The 9,706-nt window shown below is 36.1% G+C and overlaps 1 pseudogene; it reads right to left on the reverse strand.

The window, feature by feature from the left end:
• Positions 1-1,563: 1,563 nt before the first annotated feature.
• LOC149183876 (uncharacterized) lies at positions 1,564-9,481 on the reverse strand (annotated as a pseudogene).
• Positions 9,482-9,706: the final 225 nt, after the last annotated feature.

A 9,706-nucleotide genomic window follows, 5' to 3' on the forward strand; every position in this document is an offset into this window, starting at 1 on the left:
GTGAAATTGGACCAATTGAACACTGTTGTGTTTTTTGCATGGTTGAAATCTAACAGTATTAATGTATTGTGGACTGTAAATATAGGAAGTTAAATTTTGCAAGGAATGACTTATTGGTTGTGAAATAGTTTTTTGCATGGTTGAAATCTAACAGTATTAATGTATTGTGGACTGTAAATATAGGAAGTTAAATTTTGCAAGGAATGACTTATTGGTTGAAATAAAGAAACTTTGTTGTACTACTTAAAAAATCCCTAACTAGAACAAAACCATAGAAAATTTCCCTGGCCCATTACAGATATGATACATCATTCAAAAATTTCTGGCTTATATTTATTTAGAATGTGGAGTGGGCCATAGGTAAAAACCACAAGGTGTCAGCCTTTACCAGATGGATGTTTCTTATATACACATATCATCCCAGATACAATTTGCGAACCAAAATTACTGGCATTTATCTCTTGAAAAAGAACTTCTGGTTTCTGGATTCGAATCTCAAACCATTCTAGCAATGTTTGTTATCTCTGTATATATGCTTTGTAAATGTTGTTTGAACCATAAAACATCAAGCTATAGTAATTGTCAGATTTGTTGAATTCAGAAGAGTGGGGCCTGTATTTGGCACTGATTTAACGGTGAAATTGGACCAATTGAACACTGTTGTGTTTTTTGCATGATTCAAATCTAACAGTATTAGTGTATTGTGGACTGTAAATATAGGAAGTTAAATTTTGCAGGGAATGACTTATTGGTTGTGAAATAAAGAAACTTTGTTGTACTGCTTAAAAAATCCCTAACCAGAACAAAACCATAGAAAATTGCCCTGGCCCATTACAGATATGATACATCATTCAAAAATTTCTGGCTTATATTTATTTAGAATGTGGAGTGGGCCATAGGTAAACACCACAAAGTGTCAGCCTTTACCAGATGGATGTTCCTTATATACACATATCATCCCAGATACAGTTGGCGAACCAAAATTACTGGCATTTATCTCCTGAAAAAGAACTTCTGGTTTCTGGATTCGAATCTCAAACCATTCTAGCAATGTTTGTTATCTCTGTATATATGCTTTGTAAATGTTGTTTGAACCATAAAACGTCAAGCTATCATGGTTTATTCTCATAAAGTTGTGAGGATGTTAAGAAACAGTTTTATTTTAAATTGTCGTCATTCTAAGATCTACTGTGTAAATCAATGTTGGTAAATTATCCTCATCTAAATAGCAGGGATCCCAGCTGGTCCTATTGTTTATTTTATATTGTTGTTGAGAAATTCGTGTTGATTTATATGTGCAGTGGCAATGTCTATCCGCTTGTGATTGCTGCACATCCATCAGAACCTAATCAGTTTGCCATTGGGTTGACTGGGCGTTGTCTCAACACCAGGATTGCCGTTGGTTTGAAAGTTCTCCTTTGTTAAATAAGAGCGCTCCCAATAGATCTTGGGAGAGATCCAGATATATTACTGTTAGAAATGTCCCTAAAAATTCACATCACATCACAGGGCAATAAAAATGTAAGGACTACCCTTGCAGCTATTATGTTTTTAGATATAGTTCTAAAAGGGAACCTTAGAAGCCTTAACCAAGGCATTAGAATAAATAAAACTCACAATCTGTCTAAATTCATAATATGCCCCAGCTCTACAGGAATTGTTCCCGTGATATTGTTGGAGGACAGATCAATGTTTGATACTTCCAACAGTCTCTAACTCAGTTTCGAATTCCCGCAAGCTTTGTGGATAGTGCGTGTAGAGTCTTTTAATAGCAACTGGCTTACAGTTCTTAAGATCACATCTGTAAACTGTGCTTGTAGCACCATTGCCAATTATAAATTTCTCATTCAAATTTTCAGTCATTCTCATTATATCATCATACATGTATAGGGCCATATCCATGTGCAATATTACAAGCCTTGGAGAACCTGGTCAGGACATGCAAGAATCTTTTAACAAGAGGCATAGATATTGATGGTAAGATGATAGCTTTACTCTGAGAAATAACAAATTTGAAATGAGGCATAATACCTTGACCCGTTTTGCTTGATGACCCTTTAGTGAATGGTTTATGTTGATTTGAAAGGTAGAGAGCGATGGTGATTACACACACTAATATCACTGAACCCAATGAGATGCAAACAATAGCTGTTGTTGACACAGAAGTTGTCCATTTACACAATCAATAGATAACACTATCAATATAATCTAAAGGATATTTAATACAAATCTATGGAATCTGATTTGTAATATCTAGTTCTGTTTTCACCTTTTGGTTGTCTGGCAGATATCGCACAAAGTGATCCAATCCAATAACCACAGAGACCTGGATTTCCAAAAAAACTGAGGCAAAAATCGTTCCCATCAGATAAAATGTACAGACTTAACAATATCAAGAAGAAAATTGAATTTGATCTAGAAATAAAATGTGTTCATTATATCTACACCTTTCTGGGGTAAACCTTGTAAAGTTTTGTGTGACAGGAATATTCCCAGACAAATTGTTGTAGGAGAGGTTTCTGTAAAACAAATTGATCGTTTCCAGTATGAATAACTACGAGTTGATATACGAGGATTATTTCCTCTATAATTTCACGATGAAATGAAAAAAAAAATAGCACCAATTCAGGCAAATTCTTACAGAGTAGTAAGGCTAAAGCAGTTGGTCAACTGCCATGGCATCTCCTATGATAAACTGTTGTTATTCAGTATCCTGTATATTATCCATTTACAGAGTTATTTTCAGAATAATTGTGAAGGTATTAATAAATTATAATTTAGGGATCACTCCAAGGAACTTACAGTGAGACCAAATTCTGTAGTTGTCCAAGTTCTGAAGGAATAGGACCCGATAATTGGTTGGCAGAAAGGTCCCTGCATTGAAAAAATACCGCACTATGTTACTGTTTTGATGAAGTGGCTAGGGCACACCAGAAAGAGATGTAGAAAGAACTAGAAAATAGAACTAGTTCACAAGCTACACAAATCAAATACTAAGGACTTACATATCCCCGATACTTCTCAAGTTTCCCAAGTCTGCAGGGAGAAACCCACTCAGTTTATTTCCACTCAAGTTCCTTGAATTCATAATCCAATAGAAATCATGGGATTAATATAACTCTCACCCATTAAGCTTTTCATAATCCAATGGGGTTAAAAATAAATATAACTTTCACACATAAAACTTGTAGCTTAATAATTCAAAAACTTTTCTACATACAAGACTTACAATTTTAATAGATGTTCCATGTTCCCAATAGCTCTCGGGATAGGTCCAGATATATTATTGTTAGAAATGTCCCTAAAAATTCACATCACAAGGCAATAAAAATGTAAGGACTACCCTTGCAGCTATTATGTTTTTAGATATAGTTCTAAAAGGGAACCTTAGAAGCCTTAACCAAGACATTAGAATAACTAAAACTCACAATCTGTCTAAATTTATAATATGCCCCAGCTCTACAGGAATTGTTCCCGTGATATTGTTGGAGGACAGATTTCTGTAAAAGCAGCAACGTTATCCGTTAGTCATATTGAATATGCTTAATGCAATTCAACAGCTCATTATGTTATAGGTCAATTTAGAATATGGCCCAGGATTACTTACAGATAAGTTAGCCTGTTAAGTTTTTGAAATTCCAAAGGAATAGTTCCATTCAAACGGTTGCCATGCACATTGCTACAGGACAAAGGACAATGAAGGCACAGCGTTAATATTGTTAGCCAGTGGGAAATTATGCTCCGCAAATTCATCACTTGGCTTGAAGATTATATCACTTACAAGAAAATGAGAGCAACACATGAACTAATATTCACTGGGATCGGACCTTCAAGTTGATTTCTAGCAAGATTTCTGTCTCAAAAGAAATACAACCTTGGAATGTTAAATACTTACAGCAAGAATCCAAAAGATATCATAGATTAATGTTTAGTATATGGGAGGTTTCAAGATATTTCTATCATTTTTATCTCCACTTTCTAGAAAAAGGTTTGGACACAAACTTACAATTTGAACAGCTGAACTCTAAATTCCCCAGCTCGGGTGGAATTTTCCCAGTCAACTGATTGTCATTTAGCTGCCTGCATATGCATACAACCGTTGACTATCAAAGAGCTATTTTTTATCATGCACGTCCAGTTTCCATTTCTTACATATCAATCATCACAAAATATGTGATTGGAATCTCTTACAGGTATCCCAGCTTTGTCATGTTCCCCAATTCTGGCGGAATAGATCCCATGAGATTATTACTGTGTAAATATCTGAGTAGTGCAAAAGAAAGAACAACAGAATCAGCTTCTTGAAAATTGAACATAAAGGAAATTTATAGTCAAAAAGTAATGGACTTTCACAAACCCAGATGGGAACAATTCGAGCATTAACTATGCAAGCAACTCACAGTTTATCAGTGTAAGTCAAGTTGCCTAGAATCGGAAGAATTGTTCCAGTAAGATGATTATCACTCAAATCCCTGTAATAAATATTAAATGTATCAGTACACTAAAGCTTACACCATAATTACATAATCAAGTTTTTGCCAAACGTCACAAAACATTTATCAATGAATGAAGGAATATTGATTGATTCTGCATAAGAAATATATTGACAATATCCAAAATCATTATGGATTCTTATTGATCTAGGCTTCCATGCAATTAAATGTAAGAGATTATACTTTAATCCGATTACAAGAAAATTTTGGACAAGTTGAGATCCAGAAAACACTGTACTTACAGAATAGTAAGAGCCTGCATGAGACCAATTACTTCAGGTATCCTTCCGGTCAACTTGTTTCCTTGTAACGACCTAGGATAACCACTTTAAAATTAGGGTAGGACAACTAAAGCAACCAAATTAATGATGTCGGTTGAATAGTGCATACCATGCAATGAATTGCATTACTTAGACAACCTGCATAATCTCATATCCCTGCCTATTCAACGCAAAATTCCTGAGACTAGAACACAGTTCAATCCTGGAAATATCTCCACTTACAGAGTAGCCACTTGTAGAAACCCAATATTGAAGGGGATCTCTCTGGTAAGTTGATTGTATGATAAGTCCCTGATAAGAATACCAGCCCCAATTCAGCAAGTAATTGAGATCACGAGTCTTGCATCAAACCATACATTTACACCCGTTTGTTCATTTAAAACCATAGAAAATTGCCCTGGCCCATTACAGATATGATACATTGTTCAAAAATTTCTGGCTTATATTTATTTAGAATGTGGAGTGGGCCATAGGTAAACACCACAAAGTGTCAACCTTTACCAGATGGATGTTCCTTATATACACATATCATCCCAGATACAGTTGGTGAACCAAAATTACTGGCATTTATCTCCTGAAAAAGAACTTCTGGTTTCTGGATTCGAATCTCAAACCATTCTAGCAATGTTTGTTATCTCTGTATATATGCTTTGTAAATGTTGTTTGAACCATAAAACATCAAGCTATCATGGTTTATTCTCAGAAAGTTGTGAGGATGTTGAGAAACAGTTTTATTTTAAATTGTCGTCATTCTAAGATCTGCTGTGTAAATCAATGTTGGTAAATTATCCTCATCTAAATAGCAGGGATCCCAGCTGGTCCTATTGTTTGTTTTATATTGTTGTTGAGAAATTCGTGTTGATTTATATGTGCAATGGCAATGTCTATCCGCTTGTGATTGCTGCACATCCATCAGAACCTAATCAGTTTGCCATTGGGTTGACTGGGCGTTGTCTCAACACCAACTTCTAGAAGTTCTTCCATGTTCACATTGTCAACATTGTTGTGCCATCCATGTTTGAATAAAAAATCACCTGATTCAGATGTAATTGTTAATTATGATTTAGTTGTAACTTGTTTCTTAATACTGGATGCGCAGCTTGAAACTTAACAGATGCTTTGGTGAACATAATGCTCACTGCTTTCTCGAACTTGGGCCAAATCCAACACATCATCATATCCAAAGATTGGGCTAATTCTATAGAGAGCACAGAGTCATCTACAAAGTTGATTTTAAAACATCTTGTAGGCACTTGATAATGATCATTCCTTCGATTTGCACTTGACTCTAGCTAACCTAGAGCATTAGCTGCGATGAAATGTTTTATTGGACAAATAAAACCCTTTCTGATGGACCATTGCAGAATAACTTGATTAGTTAGGTTCTAAACGTTGTACCTCATTGCTTTTTTGACCTTAGGATACCAATCCATATCATCATATCTGAAGTAATATACCATTCTAATCTGTGTAGGACTTTATCAAAATCAATCTTGAGGAGCAGATCTTCTTGATGAATTTCTCCAACCCACTAGATAGTTTTCAAGCTTAATTTTTTTGTGGTTAATTCTTCTCCATGAGTCTTGTAAGCCACGTAAAGTAGAATGATAAGCCTGGGATCATTAATTGAGTTCCTGTTGGCCGAGTTGTGGTTTATATTGATGATGCCTGCATTAGTTTGCTTTGCAAGTGGTTCTAGATGAAGAGCTTCCAAGCACACATTTAAAAGGTTTCCCAATGGTGTCTCAGAAACCCTTATAGAATTTTACAGGGAGACCATCATTCCTTGGATATTATCATGTTTCAAGGAGGGATAAATCTGGGGTTAAGGCCATGACAAGGAATGGTCTGTGTCTCGGCCTTAAACTTGGTTAGTAGGATGCTGTGCACATTCCCACCACAAATTCCACTCAACACAGCCAATAGAATAGGGAAGTAAGTTACACATTTGCTAAGTAATTTTCCTGCACTCCAATGGCTTGAGGTGGGAAACAGTAAGCTTAACAATGAATGTGTTTCACTGAGTAAAATCAATTGGGAATGAAAAGGCCATTTTGTTTTACTTGTTGGACTGTCTCAGAAACCCTTGTAGAATTTTACAGGGAGATCATCATTCCATGTAAACACGCATGTTTTCTGGCTTATATTTATTTGGAATGTGGAGTGGACCATAGGTAAACACCACAAAGTGTCAGCCTTTACCAGATGGATGTTCCTTATATACACATATCATCCCAGATACAGTTGGCGAAACAACTCAAATATCAATTTTGCGCTGACTGCCCTGCACTCTTTATAACTGGTCACATTTGTGATGAGTATGAGGGTTATTTCAGTTTAGCTTACAGGTTGAATAGTTGGTTAATGTGGTTGCTGCTGTTTAATCAAACCAAAATATGCACCTCCTTCGCCTTTGCTTAGTAGAGAAGCATGATTTCCTTGTTCAACAACCTTTCCATTCTCAATGACTGCTATACTGTCAGCATTCTGAATTGTGCTCAAACAATGAGCTACAACCACGCTGGTTCTTCCTACCATGACTCCATCCAGTGCTTCTTGAACAAATTACTCCGAATGACTATCCAAAGCACTCGTTTCCTCGTCCAACAGCAAGATGCTTGGATTCTTTATAATTGCCCTTGCTATTGCTATTCTCTGTTTCTGCCCCACAGACAACTGGGTTCCCCTGTTGCCAGTGTAGGTCTCATACCCATCCCTCATGCCACTGAAACATTAACAATGCATGGAATCTAACAAGAAGTCTCGCAAGTTGTTCATATAGGGCTTATTTGTTTATAAGTTAAAAGAAAAAGATAACCTGCATTGAATTCAGTAAGAATATTTATAATAACCACTAATTTTTAGGTTTACGAAACTTGGTTAATAAAACATGAAGTTTAAGATAGGATTCATGAAGTGTCCCATGGAAATTATGTTTTGTAAGTTCAAAGAAGTTTGTGAAACAACTTATACATCATGAAAAAAGAAACAACTTATACATCATGCAAAAATAAAAAATCGTGGTTGGAAAACAAATATTGCAATGGCTGAAAAACAAATTGAACAGTGGTCTCAGCACAGTCTTCTTACAGTGAAAAGGAAACGAAATTGAAATAAGGCGGAGAAATTCTGGTCAAATTGTGGACGAAGCCTCTCTGCAGTCATCCAGCTGAGCTGAAATATCAGACGCGGGGAAGGCCGCTTCGTAGATCCAAGGCTCTGTAGTAGTGCAGAAGTGAATTCTGTGAAGTCTGAGGCTTCTGGCTAACGCGGTTTAGAAACTGTGAGGCTCCGAGGCAAAGTGAGTAATGAGATGCCCACAACCACATTCTGAATTTAATTGCATCTCAGAAGTTCTCACCGAAAGGCAAGGCTTTGTTCTGAGATTGACAGGGTCCCTCACTAATAAAATTAAGTAGGATAGTTTGGTTTCGTTGTGTAATTGTCTAGTTATATCTGTATCGGATGCTGACCGAAATTAACGTCATGTGGTAATTTTCAGATTTGTTGAATTCAGAATAGTGGGGCCTGTATTTTGGAACTGATTTAATAGTGAAATTGGACCAATTGAACACTGTTGTGTTTTTTGCATGGTTGAAATCTAACAGTATTAGTGTATTGTGCACTGTAAATATAGGAAGTTAAATTTTGCAAGGAATGACTTATTGGTTGTGAAATAAAGAAACTTTGTTGTACTGCTTAAAAAATCCCTAACCAGAACAAAGCCATAGAAAATTGCTTTGGCCCATTCCAGATATGATACATCATTCAAAAATCAGGCATGTTTTGCTGATATATATATATATATATACTGTTATAACTGCTATAAGAGTGACTTTTCAGATCTGATTTATGTGGTATAAGTTGCCCTAGACGATTGAAATGTATCCAAGTTGTCGAGGTGGGGAGTTATCAGCTATCCATAACCACAAATGGCTCCTTTCAGGCTGTGTTAGGAGAATATCAATGGAGCCGAAATCCAAAACACTAACTGAAATAGTAGTAATTATATAAGCATACCTGTTTTCTGGATCACAAATAGGTCTCTTTCGTGGTCTCTAATGGAGCAGAAACCAAAAATACTATTTGAAAGAGAAATAGTAATGTAAACACGCATGTTTTCTGGCTTATATTTATTTAGAATGTGGAGTGGGCCATAGGTAAACACCACAAAGTGTCAGCCTTTACCAGATGGATGTTCCTTATATACACATATCATCCCAGATACAGTTGGCGAAACAACTCAAATATCAATTTTGCGCTGACTGCCCTGCACTCTTTATAACTGGTCACATTTGTGATGAGTATGAGGGTTATTGCAGTTTAGCTTACAGGTTGAATAATTGGTTAATGTGGTTGCTACAGTTTAATCAAACCAAAATATGCACCTCCTTCACCTTTGCTCAGTAGAGAAGCGTGATTTCCTTGTTCAACAACCTTGCCATTCTCAATGACTGCTATACTGTCAGCATTCTGAATTGTGCTCAAACAATGAGCTACAACCACGCTAGTTCTTCCTACCATGACTCCATCCAGTGCTTCTTGAACAAATTACTCTGAATGACTATCCAAAGCACTCGTTGCCTCGTCCAACAGCAAGATGCTTGGATTCTTTATAATTGCCCTTGCTATTGCTATTCTCTGTTTCTGCCCCACAGACAACTGAGTTCCCCTGTTTCCGGTGTAGGTCTCATATCCATCCGTCATGCCACTGAAACATTAACGATGCATGGAATCTAACAAGAAGTCTGGCAAGTTGTTCATATAGGGCTTATTTATTTATAAGTTAAAAGAAAAAGATAACCTGCATTGAATTCAGTAAGAATATTTATAATAACCACTAATTTTTAGGTTTACGAAACTTGGTTAATAAAACATGAAGTTTAAGATAGGATTCATGAAGTGTCCCATGGAAATTATGTTTTGTAAGTT

This window comes from Pinus tabuliformis, chromosome 3_2, assembly GCF_031772625.1.
Source record: "Pinus tabuliformis cultivar Carrire ecotype Pingquan chromosome 3_2, CPIR1, whole genome shotgun sequence".
Lineage (NCBI taxonomy): Eukaryota > Viridiplantae > Streptophyta > Pinopsida > Pinales > Pinaceae > Pinus > Pinus tabuliformis.